Source organism: Cricetulus griseus (genome assembly GCF_003668045.3).
Source record: "Cricetulus griseus strain 17A/GY chromosome 1 unlocalized genomic scaffold, alternate assembly CriGri-PICRH-1.0 chr1_0, whole genome shotgun sequence".
Classification (NCBI taxonomy): domain Eukaryota; kingdom Metazoa; phylum Chordata; class Mammalia; order Rodentia; family Cricetidae; genus Cricetulus; species Cricetulus griseus.
In genome coordinates this window covers 19176199-19197856 of record NW_023276806.1, presented here as the reverse complement: position 1 = coordinate 19197856, position 21658 = coordinate 19176199, and the positions used below count along the sequence as shown (strand labels likewise).

The following is a 21658-nucleotide window of genomic DNA, read 5'->3' as shown; positions in this document are numbered from 1 at the left end:
AGAAATTAACACCTCCCAGCAAGATCTGGATATTACAAAAGTATGGTTACATAAACACTTGGGGATCAAATGAATCAGATATGTTGTGCATGAGACAGAACTGGGGGGAGTGAGGGAGAGAGAAAGAGAGTGTTTGCCTTCTTATGTGTATATAATATAGACAGATAGCTTTATAAATACCTAGAATTCAAGCAGTAGCCAACTCCTGATGAAGCGAAATGGGGAGGCATGAATCTCATCCAAAGACACCAAGGAATGTTCTTTGGAATAAGGTTTGTTAGCTGATGAACTAGCAGCTAGCATGCAAGTGCTTGATTATAATTATAATAATTGATTATAGTATACAAAGGGAATTTGTACAGGTCACCTAGGGTTTCCATTATATACTTACCTAATATTAATTTCCTTGATTATCATGCCACAGAAACAGCATTTGGGTAAAACATGAGATGAGGCTCTTTCCTGTCTAACATTTATCCAGTTCAATACAAGACACACCAAAGGCAAATGCTCTTCTCTAGAAGATTTTGTGGGGTGACATACATATACATAGAGCCCCCCTCCAAAAAATACATGTCTTCCTTCTTTTATCTCATTCCTTTAAATACTTCACTAAAAAGAAAATTGCTTAAGTGTTGAGATTGGAAAAACGTAGTTTGATTTTTTTTTAAGTTCAACAACTACAGATGTCATTTCCACTGTTCTTTTCCATTATCATTGTTTCCATAAACCTTAATAATTCTTACTGTATATGACAAGGAAAAGCCCTCAGCTTTCACAGTATTTCTTCCTATTCACCTTTCCTTTGGAAATAGTTCAAGAGCTGGGTTGAGCTGTGCACTATATACCAAATTACAAAGCCAATATGTTATTGCCTTCCTGAATGAACAGTAGAACACAATTTCCCCCTTATAATATCTGAGTGACATATTGTAAACTTTTGCACTCTAGAAACCAAAATATTTACAGATCAGACAGTAAAAAAGCATATAGTACATGCTAATTCCTTCTTTATGAATAGTTATTTCTGTTTTCACTATATAATGAAGTTACAGACTGTGGCCTTTTTTACAGAAGTACAGTAATTAGGAATCAATTATAGTTTACATTGAAACACTAGCTACTCTGCCACTGCGGGATAATTGGGAAGTAACTATATTGTCATTTTTATGTGCTTTGGCTACATTGAATCACAGCATTTGGCATCAACACACTGGCAAATTACACACACATTTGTTCCTATTAGGTCACAAAGTATGAAGTCAGTGTGAAGAAACTGCTCACTTAGAACGAACTCCAAAGATAATGTGTGAGTTCAACAACTGTGTGAAGACAGTGAGGCCTCCTCAATTAATTTCCATTCCCACTGTAATTAGTGAAACTTAATAGAATGTGGAGCAATAATAGAAAGTGGCTTTACATATCCTGCTGGTTTCTTGTTTGCATGCATGAATGTGTGTGTATGTTTGTGTGTGTGTGTGTGTGTGTGTGTGTGTGTGTGTGTGTGTGTTATTTAGCTACTAGCTACTAGAAGGAATTAGAATTCTTTAAAGAATAAGAGGTCTATTTAATCATAAAAATGCTTTGAGAATAATGTACCAGGAACACGTTGTAAACAGCAGTGGATTGGCTTCCACTGTCATTGGTAGGTTTTTTTCTTTCCTTTCTTTCCTTTCTTTCCTTTTCCTTTCCTTTCTTTCTTTCTTTCTTTCTTTCTTTCTTTCTTCTTTTTTCTTTCTTTGTTTTATTTTTTCCTCAAATGTTTGAAGAGAAATGAGTCTGTCTCACCTACTAAGTATCTTGGCTACAAACCCTGAAGAATTAGCAATGTAATTTTGTTTTGCTCCTTTTTATATATTGAAGTTGTATTTTAGAATTGATAGTGACAGCCAGATCCAAAGGTAAAAGACAAGGGAACCAGCAACCTAGGTGCAGTTTCTAATCAAAGTTTCCATGTTATAGGTGGAAATGCCATGCTTTCTTTCTGAGATCAGGGCCTAGGAACTTGCAAATGATGAGAACACAAATTCATGACATTGTTTTCACAGCCTATCACAGTTATTGGTAAATGAGAGGATATGAAATGTAGATTTACTGTTTTTTTTCCTCCCCATCATTATTTTCTATTTCCTTTTCCCTTCAATCTCACTTCATAATTTAGAGTACTATTAACACAGAGAAGATTTCAGACTCATTATAAATTACTACAGATATAGTAAGAGTATCTGTAAAAATACCACTTATAAATCCATCGTGAAGCAAATGCTCAGAGACGTGCAGGCCAGCATAAGAAGCCACCTTCTTTCTTCTGCTACTGAGAATGATCTGGCTTGAAGCAGCTCTGATCCAAGAGACACAGTCTAAGAAAAAGAGTCTTCCTTGGATGCCGGCTGCATTTTTATATGACCAGAGTTTTAAAAAATATATACTAATCTTCTTAAAGCATCTGGATGGATGTGAATGCTTCATGCAAAGTGTTGTTCAGATACAAATGGATCCCATTCTGTGCTTTTCAGTGAAGTATGTACTGTCCTCCACTGGGTGGAGGATTATATATAATAGCAAGAGTTGTGGTCCTTAAAATAAATTGAATGCATTGTTCCAGATCTGCATCCGACTAATACCAACCTTATTATCTTTATTCAGACCAACATAGCAAATGAGGCGGTACAAATACCCTATAAACATCAGGCTGTTCTGAAAGCCTGGGATATACTTGATCGCTGATTACACAGTCACTTAAGAGGGTGAATCTGAGAACAAAACAAAAGTAATTAAGTACAGGACGCTTGTGTTTTAATTATAAGCAAAGAAATTAAATAAAACAAAGCATTATCACTTTGAAGGGAAGACTATAACAGAAAGTATCTCAATTGTGACTCCATAAAGCATTACTTAGTAGTCAACTAACTCGCATCATTTAACAATGGGAAATGAAGACAGTGGGCACAAATGGGTTTTTCTCTTACTGCAGTGTAATTTGATTCTCTTGTTTTCATTTGTATAATGGGTAGATTGAATTTAACAATGATGAAAGAAGTAAAATTATTTAAATGCATTTGCTAGGAAAAATGAACCAAGTAAATTACACTTACTGATACCACTTTTTTTTTTCTGAAAATTTAAATGGGTGCAAATTGGCGACCTTAAACGTATAGAATTAAAATGACACCGTATTTTCTAAATGTAGTTGTGAAATGGAAAATAACAATTTATATTCAGAATCTTTAGCATGTTTTAAAAGTCCATATTTCTAGTTTTTCATTTGTTTCTCAGAGCAAAATTTAGAATCTACTGAGATTGTTTTTCTGAATTCCTTTGTACCTGATCCCACTTGTACTGAGTGCTAAGGAGAAACTGGTATATTATACTGAAACATGCAGGTATTGCTCTTTGAAAAATTTTAACCTAAAAATGGCAGTTTCATAAAATTTAGTCCAGTGTATTAACTAGTCTGAGTATTCCAGAGACATTTTATCATGGCAGTGCCATAAATAAGGAAGACGGTTACTATTACCATCGAGGGCATCTTCACGTGGAACTCTGAATTTTCAGCAATATATTATTTCCATTTTGTAATATAACTATGTATCACTGTCCCTGCATTTTCAAGTCAGTATATCTCTTCTCTTAGGGATGGATTTTAGGTGGCTCTGCAATGGTTGGTTGTGTGCTTGCTTTGAATAAATATCCTATGTGTAAATTATGCTGCCCACTGGAGAAGAATGCAAGGACTGCTTACCACTGGGACATGTGTGCCAGAGTAATGGAACAGAATAGATGCTCAGTGCTGGACATCAAGATCAGGAGAGGAACTCAACTCTAAACAGAACAGAATGGACCAGAAGACCATCTACCAGGTATCATTATACCTGTGATTGAGTAGTAACACTAAGCAGTTTAATTCATAATAATATGAAAACAATCTGCTTTGACCCATTGTCACTCATTAACTTGGACTACATTGGTCCTACCATGTGGATATCATACAAAGTAATAGATCTTAGATAAAATTAGATTAATGTTCTTACTTTTACAACACCATTTTACTTACTGAAATATTCCTTTATTCTTACTCTAACGGATAATTCATACTTGAGAGAAAATACATCATCAAGGATGAAGACCTATCATAAAAACACATTAGCAGATGAGGAATTATCATTTTATAAATTAGAAAATGAAAGTTTAATGACATGGAAAGTGTTTTACACAGAATAACAATGAAAATAGTAAAGCTAGAACTGAACTACCATTCAAATAGTGGTTTCTCAAGAAGGGTTATGTGCCATTCAATTAAGACTAGAAAATGAACAGGAAACAAATATCCAGATGAATATCTAAGATTTTCTAAGTGGAAATATCGTATTATTACTACTGCAGCTGGACCTACTCCATTCGTATGTTGGCATAGACTTTCTTATTCAGTTTACCTTCTTTGTTCTTATGGATCTTGGAATATTATGCCTTAATTTTTATTAAATTTTAGGATTTAAAACATGTCCTTCTTGATTTCTCCCTTCACCTAACTTTTATTCAGTTATGTTTTATGTATTTTCCATAATTTGCATATTTCCTGCCATTTATATTTTTGTTGGTATCTGCCTCTATTCTTTTGTGGTTAAATAGAATTTTGGATGTTATTTCAATCTTTAGTACTTGTGAAAACTCTCTTTGTGTTACGATATGTGGTCAATTTTGGACAAAGATCTAGTCTTTAGTGTTTGGGTAGACTGTTCTCTAAACACAAATTAGTTTGATGTATGATGTCATTTAACTAAAGTTAGCACCTAGGTAAAGACAATACATTTCTGAGTGTGGTGGTATCTACAACAGTAGCCTAATGCTCTCCTACTGCCATATTCTCTGTCTGTCTGTCTGTCTGTCTGTCTGTCTGTCTGTCTGTCTGTCTGTCTCTCTCTCTCTCTCTCTCTCTCTCTCTCTCTCTCTCTCTCTCTCTCTCTCTCTCCTTCCTGGTCCTTAAATATGTAAACTGAAGTATATATGGAGCTGCCTGCCACCAAGTCTGCCTGTAGTAGTGATGTTTCTGTAATATTGTGAACAGAAATATATTATATATTGTCTAATTTTTCTTATGAGACATTTAACTACAATAATGTGAAAAATAGCTAGTAAAAATAGTAAAACACTCACCCAAACTCCCATGTGTATAGTCATGTTCTACAATTATTTAATCATGCTAATTCATACTTCTTTCCTATATTGTCACTTTTCCAATTTCATTTTTTATTATCCAAGGAGTAATCCCTAAATCTCATCACATACTTTTGCTACTCTATAAAGCCCTCAATTATTCATATTAAATAAACATTTTTAAATGTGTGTTAATAGAATGTTAAAATAATAATAGGTGTTTCATTCCATGGATAACAGGCAAAGTGAAAATTGAGTTCTTAAATGGTTTATGTAATAAAAACCAGGAGTCAGATATACAGGAAAATGCAGAGATCAATGAGAAGGAGCAAGCCATTGCCACACCTCTCTTCCTTAGTGTCTCCCCAGATGAAAGTGATTTCCTGTTTCTCCCTGCTTATATCCTATTTCTTCCCACCTACCTCACTTCCTGTCTGTCTGTATAGATCTCCAGACCTCTATGGTTAGTTAGTGGGAAGATCCATTCTCTGACATTAAGACAGGCTTTATTTGTACAAGCAAGATATCACCACCACAGCAAAGTCAATAAAATTCAAGTGAAGCAGTAATTATTTGTAATTGGATTTAATAAATTACTTCAGAAATTCATGAACTTATGGTCATTAACTTTTATTTTATCATGGATTCTCTGTGTGAAGAGCTAAGTTCTGCTTAGATGGGTCTCCACACACATGTGATAGAGGTATTAATATAGTTGGAGTTTCTGTGTAAGTGTCACTGGGGAAGACCATGTTTCTAAGGTCTGAAAAATCATTGTTGGTGTGTGTGATGGTTAGGTTCAATGGCCAACTTGAGATCAAGAATCACCTCAGAGTTAGGCCTTTGAGAATACCAATTGTGTGTTATCTAGCTTAGGTTAATTGAAATGGTAGGAGCCAACCACTGTGGATAGGACTATCTCTCAGACTAAGATGGAGGACTGCAGAAGTGAAGTGTTAAGGTGATCATGGGCATTCATTGAACTCTGCTCCATCATTATCAATGTAATATAAATATTTACCCCAAATCGTCACTTTAACTTCCTTGTAACTTGGAATATCAAGAGAAAATAAAACCCTTTCTCTTTAGGTGACTTTGTTGTCAAATTTTATCAAGTGTTAGAAAAGTAACTCAGCAACAGGAAAAGAGACTAAGGCACTGCAATTCATTTATGTGTTGCACTGGTAGTATCAGCACACTTTGGCTTTTGCATAGACTCCACCTAGAGTTACTATCTATATCAGCTTCCTCTATATCAAAACCTGTTTTTAAAAGGCCATTGGAGACAAAAATATCTGACTAGATAAAATTGTACAGGGATATTTCATGTTGTGTTATCATTGGAGCCACAATCTCTGATGAATTCAGTTTGATAGAATCAACTCATGAGAACAGACAGGGTCACAAAAACAAGATTAGGACAAGTAAGGCCATTACAGTGCCCAGGTTTGTACTCATGTCCAAACATTTTGCATAGAGATTTATTATTATTATCATATGAAATATGTTATTTCATATGCAGTTATCTTCTACCCAAAGTCAGTATTTGATGTATATATACTTCATGTCCATTTTAGTGAGATTGACTCATATTTATTCTCCAAAAATTTAGGTATCAGTGTTTAAAGAGTGAATTAGTGTCATCAATGAAACTCGAAGTGAGAAGATTGAAAAAACACTGCCAGAAATTGATAATCAATTATAGAGCAAATTCTATGTTAAAAGCTATAGAAACAATGAACCCCAGTTAACACTATAACTAAATTCCATGTGGTAACAAAATATTTGTTCACAGGCTGAACAGGATTAACTTAGGCCAAAAAATACCATACTATAATAGAAATTGTTGCTTCCAGAACAGAGAAAACAACTAAAATGTTGTAGCAATATACTGAGTTTGCCAAACTCATCCCAGATGACAGTCAATATAACATACCCATATTACCACAGAGAGGGAGACACCATAAAGATACTACCTACAAAGACTGTGTGTAATGCAAGCCTGCTGATGTTTCCCATGTAAAATCTGGTAAAGATTCTCTAGATGAAGAAATGATGTGGCTGAGATTCTTAAATTAGGCACTACATAGAAAATATTATTGAGATTCCTAATAGAAAACTCCAACATTTGCTAAGTAGATAGAATCAAATTGTCAATAATATTGACTATTTCAGTGGGGGCGTATAATGGATGAGAAATAGGATTTCATTATTTTACTCTTAGTTGCAATCTATCCTTAAGTTTAAGAGTGTAATTAATTTAACTGTTAATCTGGGAAGAGGAATGCTAAATTTTACAAAACTTCTAATTCTTAAATTCCTTAATTTAACTTACATTGAACTATATTAAGCTTATTAACAGTGAGAGAAAATGTTCAATGGGATTCCATTTTTGCAGGCTAATTTGTAAGTACCAAAGTCTCAATTTAATTTTAAATTTATTAATCATTAAGTCAAAGCAACCTGGCCCACTACGAGGCAGGTTTTAGAGCATAAGTGCAATCACTTAGGGAATCTGTGTAATGTGGTAGCTGAAGTGAGGGCACTGAATTACTTGCCATGTACTTTATATTTAGTAAATCCCTGGAGAAAGGACTATGCTTAATTTAGCCAGATCCCCAGGTGTAACTGTGCTGGTGTCCAGGAGCTTACTAGATGACAGCCTGTAATTGCTGTAACCCAATAGATTCAGGAGCTGACACAGAATCTTTACCATGGAGATTCACAAAAAATAGTAATTTTTGGACTGCATAAATATTTTAGTACTTTTAAAAATAAATTTGTTTTACATCCCAGCCACAGTTTCCCCTCCTCCTTCCCATCCCTTCTCTTCTCCCAGTTCCTCCTCCCCCATATCTTCTCTCTTCCCAACACTGACTCCCCCCAATCATCTCCTCCTCCATTACTGTTTATGGAAGGAAAGTTCTCCCATGAGTACCAACAAAGCATGAGTTACCAAGGTACAGTAAGACTAATCACCCCCTCCATGGTCAAGGTGAACCAGTAAGAGGAATAGCTTGCCAAAAGCTTGCAAAAGAATCTGAGACAGACCAGTTGCCACTCTTAAGACTCCCATAACTGATGGACTAGGTCAGTCTCATGAAGGTTTCCCAGTTGCCTGCTCAGTCTCTGTGAGCCTCTATGAGCCCAGATAGTTTTAATTTCTATTAATATCAAATTATGAACATGTTACAATAAATCTTTCTGCCAATAGCCGCCTGAGCCCTACCGCCACATGAGTGGTCTCCACCAGCCACCTGCCAGAGTTAGGCCCAAATGAATACACAGAAACTTGTATTCGGTACAGTGCTGCTTGGCAATGACTAGGACTTCTCATTTGCTAGCTTAGTCTTAACTATCATAAATCTATATATTTTATAAGACTTATCTTATCAGACGCCTTATTGGCGTCCCTCCTTGCAAGTGGATCACATTGTGCCACTGGAGCAGGAGCGGAGGTGAAAAAAGAGGGCCCTTCCTGTTTCTCCGTTGTTTAAATATGAGTCTCCTTGCTATGTTACTTCCTGCCTGGATCAGCACTTCTCTACTACATTTCCCAGAATCCTCTTTGACTTCTAGTCCTGTCTAACTTCTGGTCACATTAGCCAAACAGTATTTTATTTAACAATCAATAAGACAAACATACACAGTCCATTCCCCATCATGAGCATATGTCTTCATTAACTTATGTAGATGCATTTTCTTTACATTGATTCCATATAATCTTCTTCTTTTTTCATTGTTCTCTATTTTTCTTTTGAAGACTTCTGTCTACATCAATGAAATTTATAAATTCCTTCTCACAGTGAACTTCTCACTTGCCCCTGGCAGTTTTTTTTTGTGTGAATATACATGAGGTAAGTTTTTAATTTGCACATTCACTGTACACCTTGTCAGATGGCTGCTGTTCCCAATAGTTCGGAGGATTCTGGTCTTTGTTTAAACAAAAGTAAAAGTAGCAGTCTTTGTTGCATAAATGTTCTGAAGTTATAGCTCAAAGGTCAGCAGATGAGGAGCAGTTTCCAATGGAGTTTGAGTCTGAGTATCTGAACTCAGAGTTGTTAGTTTGGGATTTTTAAACTCTTGATTTGCTGAGAGATTTTGTTAAGTAGTCATATTTTGTCCTTTTAGCTCACTATTTACTCTACTTACATTTTTTGTCATGGAATTCTTCAAATAAAATTCACTTTACCAGTATTTATTCTGTGTTTCTTGTTCTTTCTTCTCTCTGTTTCCTGTGGCCTCACACTCACAACCCCTTCTGTTTTCACGTCAGATGCGAACTTTTGCCTCCTCTGTCCCCTTTATCACTGCTTCTTCATTTCTTTTGGTCTCCTGTCTAGTGGAGTTTCCAGAAATATTTTATCTTTTTATATCTCTTAACGTTTTGAACTATTGTAGATTAATTAATTTAAGTATGTACATATATTGCCAATGTTGTTGAAGTATCTTTTTCATTTTAACATGTATAACAATTATATTAATACTTTTTTAAAAATTTTAGAGAAAAACAGTGCACATGACCTTTTTTACTGACTGTGGTGATCAGTTGCTAGATTATTCTAAAGAGACACTTTGTATTATTTTTTAAAAAAATCAAAAGGCAAATTTTTATATTTCTGAGAACATAACAGAATCTATACATTTATAAACATTATATTTTACTTAGACTTATAATAATCCAGAGTGCTATATTTAAAAATGTGGGAATCACAAACACTAAAGTTTTCCTATGTCTTAAAAAGTAGCTGAATATCTGTGTCAGGGTCTAACACTAGACTTAAATCCAACATGCATATTCATTTTGTGAATAGTAAAGTTTCTCCATATAAAAATAGAGATAAGAAAAGCATTACATAAGGTTCTACCTTTGCATAGGACATAGAAGTTGGTGTTTTTATATTATTAAACTGTTCACTTACAATCTAAACTGAATTTTTTTATTCAACAGTACTTTTATAGATTGATTTGCTATATGCTAGGCACTGTTTCTATACAGTAAATATAGTAGCAGTAACACACACAATAACACATTGAATTTCCTTCAGTGCTATTTATATTCTACTTAGTAAGACATGTTTTAAAAAAGCAGTACTTATATGACAATCCAATTATAATACCAACAGGTAAGGAAAACTAAAGAGGAAGGAGATGGTGACTATCAGAGTAATATGAAGATGGGAACTTTGACATGGATACTTAGAGAAGGTAAAATTAATGTTAATGATGATGCATACTGTATACAGAGACTCTACAAACACATGTGCTAGCCATAGCAACCATTTTTTCACAGATTACTGGGTATGTTTGGAAAAACACTTATACAATATTAACTTACACGCTAGGTGTATCATTTCAACGGCAAATAACATTACTGTGACAAACATGTTTCTATGCAGGGAAGTAACTTCTGGATCATGGAAAAAAGGATTATTCATCAATTTTGCATCATTTATACACACAAACCTCTATCTTATGGGCATAGATTGTTATAACTCTTAATTAAAATCTCTACTATAAAAACAAATCAAAGAAACTTAGACATCCTTGTCTGGAGGGCACATGACTCATTGCGTTTAAGGAGAACATTTACAATTTCTTCCGAGGCTTGGCAATTTCATCAACATAAATTCACATAAACTTATAACATTAAATTTTTATAGGGACTTTATTGACTTTAATGTTTATGAAATAGTAGGCATTTCAACTCCATATATTCAAATGTATTGATTTTTCTCAACCAGTACCATTGCTACAATGGCATTCCATTAAAAAATTACAGGCTAGAGTAGCTGTCTATTGGCAATTCCTATTGATCAGGCACAGAAATCTGAATATGTTGTGAACTAAAGTAGTTTATGCTTCAGGTTTATTTCTATTGGTTTCCTTTTAAATACAAAGAGGGATTTTTTTCTATCACTAAGAATTATTTCCAAATCACTCAGCATTTTTAGAAAAAAAATAACATGGCAAAATATTTTCTCTATTTAAGCTCAAAAGTTTTGTTCAAAGAAAATTAGTAATAATTCAAGTAAATAATGCCAATGGGGATACATGTCCTGTGTTAGTTGTGTCACAATTTATAAGATAAGCTAAATATATACATCAGATTGAGGATAGCTACATTATTCTATTATTGTGCCAGTCTCTGTCTACTTAACTGTATAGTATATATACAAGCAAAAGACAGCAACTGTATTGTAAAAGGGAATAAACCACAATTTTGCATGAGAAGACACATGCAAAAAATACTAAACACCAATGTTGGAGAATGTTGAGTGACAGCATTTTCCTGGAAGCATCATCCTTGAGCCTTGTTCCATAGCATTGTAACTACACCAGAACATTGCAGTAGTAGTCAGATATTGACACTAACTAGGCACAGTCAGCAAACAAGATCTGGGATTTCTGAAATGACTTGCCCCAGCTACAAGTGGCTTGGAAATATACTAGCCTGTATGTTGAAGTTATTTTCAAACATCACTGTTTATAAATTTCATTTAGGTGTTGGTAGTAACAAAGATTTTAACCATGTCACTAAGATGGAAATCCCTTAGGAAGCACTTGAGGGCTATTTTGAAAATGTTCTTTGTCCATGAGGAAACAATATGTTCCCAATGTCTATAAAAAATCCTTGAGATATGACAGACTCTGAAGACCCCCTATGGAAGGCCTCACGCTCCCTGGGGAGCAGAAAGTGTATGGGATACATAGGGTTTTAGTTGTGGGGGTGGCAGGGCAGGAGGGGAAGGAGAAGGAATTGGTATTGACATGTCAAACAATCTTGTTTCTAATTCAAAAAAATGGAAAAAAAGAATCATCGAAGAATTAAAGTAATTATATTTGGAGTTAGAGGAAAGAGTGTTTTCTTTTTATAGCTTCACAATAACTAACTTATGGTAGCTCAAAACATTTCTTTCAGATGCTTTATAATTAACTTACAACAATACAGTAAAATGTTTCCAAAATTTAAAATTAAAATTATCTTAATTAGTTACTTTTAAAGTATAATTACAACTTTCATGGTTTCTGAAAAAGAATAATAGCTTAATACTTTGGATATATATATATATATATATATATATATATATATATATATGACACTAGGAAATACCATTGCCTCCTCTTACAATTTTTATTTTAATCATTAATTGGAAAAATTTGTGAAAAGATATTTACAATTGAGCTTTCTATAAGCCAGTTACAGTTTTTCATTGAAATCTTAATAATTAACTTACATAAATACAGGGAAAATTTTCATTATAGATAAATATCAATTAGGAGGAGTTCTTAAACAATAAAAATGGAAATGCCTTAGGTAGACATAATGGTATAATAGGTAGCATGTATTACAGATATCAACAGAAGTATGTCATTTTGGTATTCTTCTTAGTAGTCAAGTCCCAGAATCAACCTATGCATCCATCAACAGATAAATGTATACAGAAAATTTGGTAAATATGCACAAATTACTCCCATTTGTCAGCAAAGAATAGTATTAATTGTGGGAAATGAGTGGAACTGAATAATATCATGTTAAGTGAAATAAGCAGGAACCATAAGAACAAATATTACATCTTCTTTCTCACATGTGGAATATTAAAAGCCATTAAAAAGACTGTTGGGGATTACGAAGGGGTCCATCAAGTATGAGGATAAAGAAAGTAGGGGTAATATTTGGAGTAGAAATGATGAGCATGTATTATATACTTACATGAAAACATCATAATGAAACTCATTATTTCATAGTAGCTAATGTACAGTAAATTATATATTGCAAAGTAGTATTAAATATATATGTACTTAATATATGCATATAATATATATATATGTGTGTGTGTGTGTGTGTGTGTGTGTGTGTGTGTGTGTGTGTGTATGGTCTGTGTGTGTGTGTTCCTAAATATAGCCCATTTGTTTTGTCCAATGCCACTGCATGTATGTTTGCAGGGATGACTATTTGCCACTGGACAACCAATTGCTATTATCTTTGCTGGGGAAGAACATCTCTTCTATCTCTTGCTCCCAGTTTTCTTGGGTTGCCTGTGGGTTAAGGCTTTGTGAAATGTTCCTCCGCTACTTTTGCATGTCCATTGGAATATTTAAAGAATTTTAAGAACCTGTTTGCTATTTTATTATTAACTACTATTGGTATTATTATTACACTTCACATAATTTACCTTCATAATATTATTTATTAGAATATATAATTGAACATGCCTACCAATTTATAGAACTTAGCATATGACACCACTTCTTTATAAAATGATAGAAGCACTACTATTATATTAGAGTTACAATAATTTGGTTTCATATTTTCTGCCTTTTGAATTGAAATTATCTAATCTCGTGTTATTTTCGATGTCTCACTGCCACATTACAATTTACATTGCAGAGTAGCTTTGGTTAATATTCTGAAATTAAGAAAATTGTATTTTTTTCTGAAGTACTTTAATTAAATTACAATATATTATTTTCCCTTGAGAATCAGTCAGACTAGAAATAGAGTGCATTTGAACCACATTTTAGTTTTTCTATCATCATAAGATAATAATGAAAATGATCTTGTTTATACTATATATATATATATATCATATGTATTATATATAATATAATACTTATATTAGAAGCAACAAACATGTTTTGGGGGCATCAATATCTGCTATATATTTTTAGAGACTTAACTTTCTTTGAAAAATATCTCCACATAATCATTTGTGGCCATTCTAAGAATGTGTGTTAAGCTTGCTAATAAATTTTCTTTGAAATCATGTAGTTTATAAACATTCTCTATGCTTTCTCTGCTATGAGGATATACTTTCTGTATTTCCTTTTGTAAAATGGTCCAGGAAACTAGATGTAAATTGAGAAGCAAACTAGATATGAGTTGCAGTGACAAAATAGTGGAACTATCCAATAATTACTTTTATAGTCAAAGCATTTCATTCTTTCATTTCTTTAAATATTGTTATTTATAGGGTGGTTGAAATGTATCAGTGAGTAAAGTCACTTGAAAGAAAAAGATATATGAATGATTATTACAGTGTGGATTTAATGATAAAAATACTCACTTCACACCATAATGTGTTCAGTAAATAGGGACAAACTTGTTTACTTTTTTGTCAGTGCAAATAACTTGGCACATAATTAATGTTCAGGTATACTAGACTTTCATTTATTAATATATTTTAAGGGTAGGTGTTATGTCATAGAATGCTATGATTCCCTGAATGTGATCAGTTTAATAAAACACTCATAATAAACATTAAATAGTGTGGTATTAAAGCTAATTGAACTAAATTGGTGGTATATAATCCCAGCAGTTGCACTAATTTGTGGTTCCCTGGAAATACCTAGCAATATTCTGAACTACAAAGTGAGACACTGTATCAAAGAGAGGATTTAGAAGGAAGGAAGGAAGGAAGGAAGGAAGGAAGAAAGGATGGAATGAGGGAAAGAAGGGAAAAGGAATACTACAAGAGCAAATGAAAGTTCAATGATCTCCCTATTTCTGCAGTTTCTAAGCTTAATTTGAAGCAAAAATGGACAAAAGCAACCACTTGCAACATGGACATGTGGGGCCATTCTCCATTAAGTTAATGCTGAAAACAAAAAATGGAATGAAGTAAGGAATACACTTGTAATTTAGAGGCCCTAGATCACCTTCTTGTCACATTACCATTGTACATAAGAACAAAAATTTTGCAACTATTGAAAATTTCAATATCTTCACCAAAAAGATTGGTATAAAGAAAAGTCCTTCTTTGAAGGGATCTAGTTAATCACTTTGGAAAATGTAACATTTACATTTTCTGATATGAATTGGATGTCAGTCATCATTCTAAATTGTTTCTCTGTGTGTTTAATTTTCTGCCCCACTAAAGACGTGGGAGTTAGATTTAACAATTTGTGCTTTGTTGACAAAGAAAATAAAAGAGTAAAACATAAAGTAGACAAATAATTTGATGAGAGTAATAAAGATCAGCCAAAGAAAACCAGAATTTGATTTCAACTTTTGAAATTCACAGCTTTAAGGAAGGTGACAAACTGTGCTTCATGACATAAACTAAGGACTCCACAAATGGTGTGGATAACATTTGTACAGAATACTTATGTGTGCTTGTGGTGACATTATTCGTGGATACATGTCTGGAATGAGTATAATCAATCATTTTCACCTCCGTTGAATGGAGAAATATAGACACATTTTAATCAAAATATTTATATTCTTTAGAATTTTTATAAGTACACATTCTTCAGAAATAACAGTAAAGAGAATTTTCTAATTTTAATAAAATTGAATTATAAGAACATATTATAATAATAGATTAACTAAAGATCAGTTAAGATGGTACACTTAAAAACAAAAGAGCCAATTACAGTGAATAATTTAGGATGTTGCCTAAGTCATTTTGAAGAAGGAGGCAAAACATTTCCCTAACTGTTTACTGGAGGCATTTAATTTATGCTGTAATAAAATTTATTTTACTGTGAGTCACCAAAATTCTTCCTCTGAATAGTTTCTTACTGAAATGAAGTATATAGATCATGGTCTGGTTCCATGTTCTCTGGACACTAGTGTTTGACACAAAAATAAAATGCTATTAATTTGGAAGCACAAAAAGTATTTGACAAAATAGCTTTCTTACTCCGAGTGAAACTCATTAAATCAGAGTATTCTAATCACATTTTGAAGGAACACAGAACACCTGTATTGCTACTAGAAAGGAAGCATTAAAACATGCAAAAAAGTCATCTATATAAAAACAACCTTTCCCAGAAAATGAAAAGTCCTTGTTGGGTGTTGGTTTGGGGAGCCTGTAAGTACAGTTCTTTACATGAAGCATTGATGGACCTCTTTCCTAGTATACATGGTTTTAACTGTTTAAACTTGGAATGCATTAAATATTCTAAGAAAGTGCATGTTTTCAAATTTAATAACTGAGATTTTCTAGCACACAGAAACAGAGACTACATAAATAGGAGAGCATATCTCTAAAGTTCCAAGACAGATCATTCCTAAAATCTCTTACTTTATTGAGAGTGACTCAGGGGTATTGCAACACCTACAGATAACACATTCTATTCTGGCTTTTTTTGAGTTAAACCTTTCTCATATATAGAACTGGCTTTGGCTTTGTCTAGCCAATTTCTAGCTGTTGCAAAGAGTAAAATACAGGAAAGTTGTCAAGGAAGCTGGAAATAAGTTAGTGCATCAGACATCTTACTCTTATAATAGTCTAGCAATAAACCTTAGAAAATTTAATGAATTTGTCTGAAACTCTTAGATCATCTGGGAAAACATTGCCACAGAATTACTGTTCAATTACTGAGATAATAAACATGATTAGTGATTAGAAATAAAAGTATTATCATTATTTTCTTGTGTTATCTTTACTGTGATTACACCTCAAATCATAGAAATCATGCTCTTCCAATATCCAGTGTTATGGAACAGCAAAATCAAGGTCACCCTTGAAGCTATTGGGAAGTGGAGATAGATAGATAGATAGATAGATAGATAGATAGATAGATAGATAGATAGATAGATGCATACATTCATACATACATACATACATACATACATACATACATACATACATACATACACAGATGATAGAAAGGTAGATAGATGGGGAAAGAGAGAGAGAAATCAAATGAATGAGTTGTTAAACAGGGAGAATGAGACTGTTTGCTGTGCTTGAGCCTGGGATAAATTTAAAAACTTTTACTTTTATTATTTTCATACGTTCTATACTGATATTTTCTCTACTTTCCCTCCTCCCAGGCCTCCCCCACATCACGTCTCTCCTAGATCCATTCTTTCTCCACTTCCCTGCCAAAAAAGGAGCAGGTCTTCCAGGGATGTGAACAGAAAATGGCATAACTAATGACGGTAAGACTAGACACAAATCTTCATATCAAGGCTGGATGAGACCACCCATTATGAGGAAAAATGGAATGAATTTTTGAAAGTTGGAAAATGAGGATGAGAGAGCCACAACTTTTTAGTTGGTGTGTTCTATTTTCCCCAGGCAGAACCTGGATCTGGTAGAATTGACCATTCAAGTGGTTGCTTCTGTGCTGTGAATCATCGAGCTGCTACGTGTTCATTTGAAGGCAGACAGAACATCTTGTTTGATAACCAGCTTCAAAGAAAGTGAATAGTTAATGACATGAAGATGCCATCTTTTCCAAAAAAAGGCAAGTATACTTAAGGTAGCACACACCTTGATGGACAGAGAGGCAAAGGTATGTTTACAGCTTAGAAATGAAATAGCATCTAGTCTCATGAATCAATAAATTGTTTTGAGGAGTACGGAGGGAGGTTTTTATTTTTTTTTATTTATTTTTTTTTGAGAAAGGGTTTCTCTGTGTAGCTTTGGTGGAGCCTATCCTGGCACTCGCTCTGGAGACCAGGCTGGCCTAGAACTCACAGAGATCCGTCTGCCTCTACCTCCCAAGTGCTGGGATTAAAGGCGTGCGCCACCAATGCCTGACAAGAGGGAGGTTTTAATATGCTGAAAAGAGTTAGTTTTTCTTCAAAATGGTATCCAATGGCATATTGACTTTCCTAATTTAGTCAGTTGGATCTAAAAATGTTTCCAACAGTGAAATTTTATGCCATGTTCACCTATTTATTAATTTAACCAATACAAGCTGTGCCCATTAATAAAAATACCAAAGTACACATTAGACCAAATGCTGCTTCTGACGGGCTTGCTCTTCTTACGAAAGTTCACAGTCCAGTGGGAGAAATACCTGCTCTAACAGAGAATTTCAATAAATGGAAAAAGTGAATGTTTTCCTAAGAGGGTTACCACAAGCCTCTTAAAAAATTGGTAAGAACCAAGTTGATTTTTTTAAAGATAAGAAGTAAATTTCATGTCCAACAACAAACAAAACCAAAAGAGCAATAGTAAAACCCTCAATACTGCCACAACAATTAGCATTATAAAGTCTCTTAAAACAATTTCTGTCCTACTACATTATTTCACAGCATAGAACTTCTATATCTGATATGTAGTGTGATATTATAATTTACTGTGGCTATATTTTTGTGTTGTGTCTTCCACATTACTCATTGCTTTAACTTCTGGATTCCAAGTGCATCATTTATTCCATTCGATCCAATCAATCCAATTCACTCCAGTTCGATTCAGTTAAGTGGTGACACTATTTACCTAGCAATGGCCTTAGTCACACAGATTTAGAGTTCCACTACAAGACTGACCACAGCTCAGAAACTAGTCACCAATCATGGTTCTCATCTTTGCTGGTTACTGGCCCTCTCTAAGCAATGTTTCTCAAGATCACCTACTTGAGTTGCTTGAAATTGGAGCATAAATAACAGGATTCAGGGAAACATTTTGCTTCACTACTATTTCTATACTTTCTTATAATCATTACTTATAGGGAGCATAAACTTTAAAAATATGGGCAAGAAACGAAAGGCCAAAAGTAGAAATGAACAATGTGAGATGTGTGGAAAATGTGTGCTTTCCATGTTCCTCCTTCTAAGACTTTCATGTGTTCAGCCTCTCAGAAATGGGTCATTTAAATGACAATAGGAATTCCTATCACTCAAATCATATCAAGTGTTTCAATATCAGGAACTTGGGACAAGTATACAATTTGTCAATAGTGATAGTGAGCTGCTTTAGTTTATTTAACATATGTAAAGTATTGAGGTAAATAGTTTACAAGCATTTACACATATTATCGTGAAATAGCAATTGAGTAAATTTCATCATTAATTCTTAGGAGAAAAGTGATAGCAGGACACCTATAAGGAAGACAGGAGGCTTTTAAACCAGGCAATCTGACTCAATTCTTAAAACCACTTCAATAGAAGATCTATGAATAAGCACAATTACTCTTTTCAGTCTGGTGGCAGTCTGTGGGGCTTCTGGCAGTGGAAACAGTGTTTATCCCTAGTGCATGAATGGGCTTTGAGAGCGCATTCCCTAGGGAGGTATATTCTCTTAGCTTAGATACACAGGGATGGGCCTATATCCTGCCCCAAATGATGCCAAGGACTATGATGATCCCCCATGCGAGGCCTCACCATCCCTGAGGAGTGGATTGGAGGGTGGGATGGAGGGATGAAGGGGGAATGGGAGGGCAGGAGGGGGAGGGAACTGGGATTTGTATGTAAAATAATATAGTTTTTAATTTAAATAAAAATTAATTAAAAAACAATTATTCTACTGTGGAAAAACTCTAAATTGGAGCATTAAGAAATTAGAGAGAACTTTCTTTGTGCCAGGACCTGTGATGAAATAAACTTCAAAGAAGAGTTAGAATACAGCATCCTAACAGAAAATTAGACTGAAGAAATGTTTAAAGAAAGAACAGTAACTGGTAATTAATATTGCCAGTTCCATTTCCATCTGCTCACTACCAATATCCAAAACCAAGAGCTGACAGGTGATGATGGGAATGATATCGGATTTATAAGGGCATGAGAATCCTAGAAGAGAGGAAAGAACTATGGTGTTTACCACAAATCATAGGGAACTAGAATGCAAAGGGGCTTTTAAAAGGAGGCAAATGAGATGTCATGAGGAGAGACACTGCATGCTGAGTATGTCTTCTCTCCACCCAATGTTTCTTTTAGATATAACTGATGTTTTTCTGTCTTGAACATTACACTTGGATTTGATCTTCTGGGTCTAGAAGTGATTATACTACTTTTCTTCAATATCAGAGCAATGTAAACATTTGTTATTAGATCAATGAAAATAAAGATTAAAAAGTTGTTATGTAATCTGATATCTCTTAACATTTCCAAAATTTTAGGGTTCTATAATGTAAAGAAAAATTTTTGAGCAGTTAACATGTGAAGTATTCAGAGAAGAGAACATCAGTAAAACATAAAAGTAAAAGTAAGTCCCCATTGAAACTCTCTGTGATTAGTTAATCAACTGCTTCACCAAAGTGAGTAGGGCAACAGATAAATGTTTGCAGGTTTTTGTTGAACATGATGTGAATGTGTTGAGTTGGATGGTTTTATGTGTAAACTTGACACAAACAGACATCAGGGAGAAGGAGTCTTAGTTTTGGGAATGCTTTCATGAGATCCAGCTGTAAGCCATTTTCTCAGTTAGTGCTCAATGGGAAAGGTTCCATCCCATTGTGGGTGGTGCCCTCCTTGGGATTGTGACCCTTGGTTTTTATAAGAAATCAGGATAAGCAGGTCAGGCGAAGCAAGCCAGTAAGTAGCTCCTCTCCATGAACTCTCCATCTGTTCCTGCCTCTAGGATCCTGAGCTGTTTGAGTTCCTGTCCTGAATTCCTGCAGTGATGAATAGCAATGTGGAGGTATAAACCAAATAAACCCTATATTCTCTAAGTTGGATTTCTTGACATGGTGTTTTGTCACAGAAATAGAAGCCCTAACTAAGAACAATTGGTACCAGTGAAATGGAGTATTGATGTGACTGACAAGACCATGCTTGGGGGAGTATTGTGGAAGCGATTTCCAATTTGGGGCTGGTAATACATCGAGTGTTAAGAGCTCTGTGGGATATTCTGTGGAATCTTTCAAGATAAGAATGTTGAAGGCAATGCAGAAGATGAATGCCTGACTCATGAAGTTTCAGAGTGAAGTTTCAAGACTCTCTGAGGGACATTTGTTATTTTGAATTAAAATTCTATGGTTAGCATCAATTGTTCCAGTAACATAGAGGTTTCCCTTTAGTAGTTCCAGTATCTTGTTAATCACAGCTAATTCTTCAGCCCCAGCCAACCAGAACTATAGAATTTTAATTCAAAATAATATTGAGTCCTGTTAGAGTCATTAAACTTCTCTTTGGAGCTAAGGAATTAGCAGTGATTAAGAGGAGACAGCATTGTTGAGGTAAAATCTTCAGAGAAGTGTTTTCTGAGAGCCCAGAGAAGCTGTGATCCAGAAGTGGCCATGGTTTTACTTCATGTTGATGTTACAGTTATAGAAACTCTGACTAAGACATATGTTGAAATAACGTGAAGAAGGAAAACCATCAGGAAGAAACACTGAAGGAATTAAAACAGTGAATCTTGTTTGGCACACTGAGTTCATCCATTTAAAATGAGACACATACATCTAAATAGTTACGTGTGTAGGCATAGATCTGGGCTGTTCTCCATCTTGGTCAGAATAGCTTCTTTTCAGTGAGGAATAGTCAATGGAGAGATACATAACAGGTCAAAGTACTGAGAGTTAGGGAGCATTACACAAGACACCAAGTTTCAAAAAGCAACACAGAAAAGGAGGGATGAAGAACATAAAATTGGGGAAATGGAGAAGCAAGTCATGAAACACTATATTCTTGCTATGACATGGCAATTGCTCTAGTGACCTCAGAGCAATGGTAGTTTCCTGCACAAAGTCAAGTCAACAAAATGTCCTTCATAGGGGGAGCAGATATTCTCCAGGTTCCACTCCTTACTAAGGATATATTGTCAGTTGATAGTTTCTTGAGGAAGGTTCTTAGCCACTGGTAGGTCTTCTATGTACCAGAGGA

The 21658-nt window shown here is 34.4% G+C and overlaps 1 long non-coding RNA gene across 1 annotated transcript; it reads left to right on the top strand.

Moving 5' to 3' along the window:
- The first annotated feature begins 10279 nt into the window (after positions 1–10279).
- LOC103162408 lies at positions 10280–17346 on the top strand. The gene is made up of 3 exons (XR_003481181.2): positions 10280–10362; positions 16940–17047; positions 17187–17346. It is a non-coding gene; the product is annotated as an uncharacterized LOC103162408 (long non-coding RNA).
- The last annotated feature ends 4312 nt before the right edge of the window (positions 17347–21658 follow it).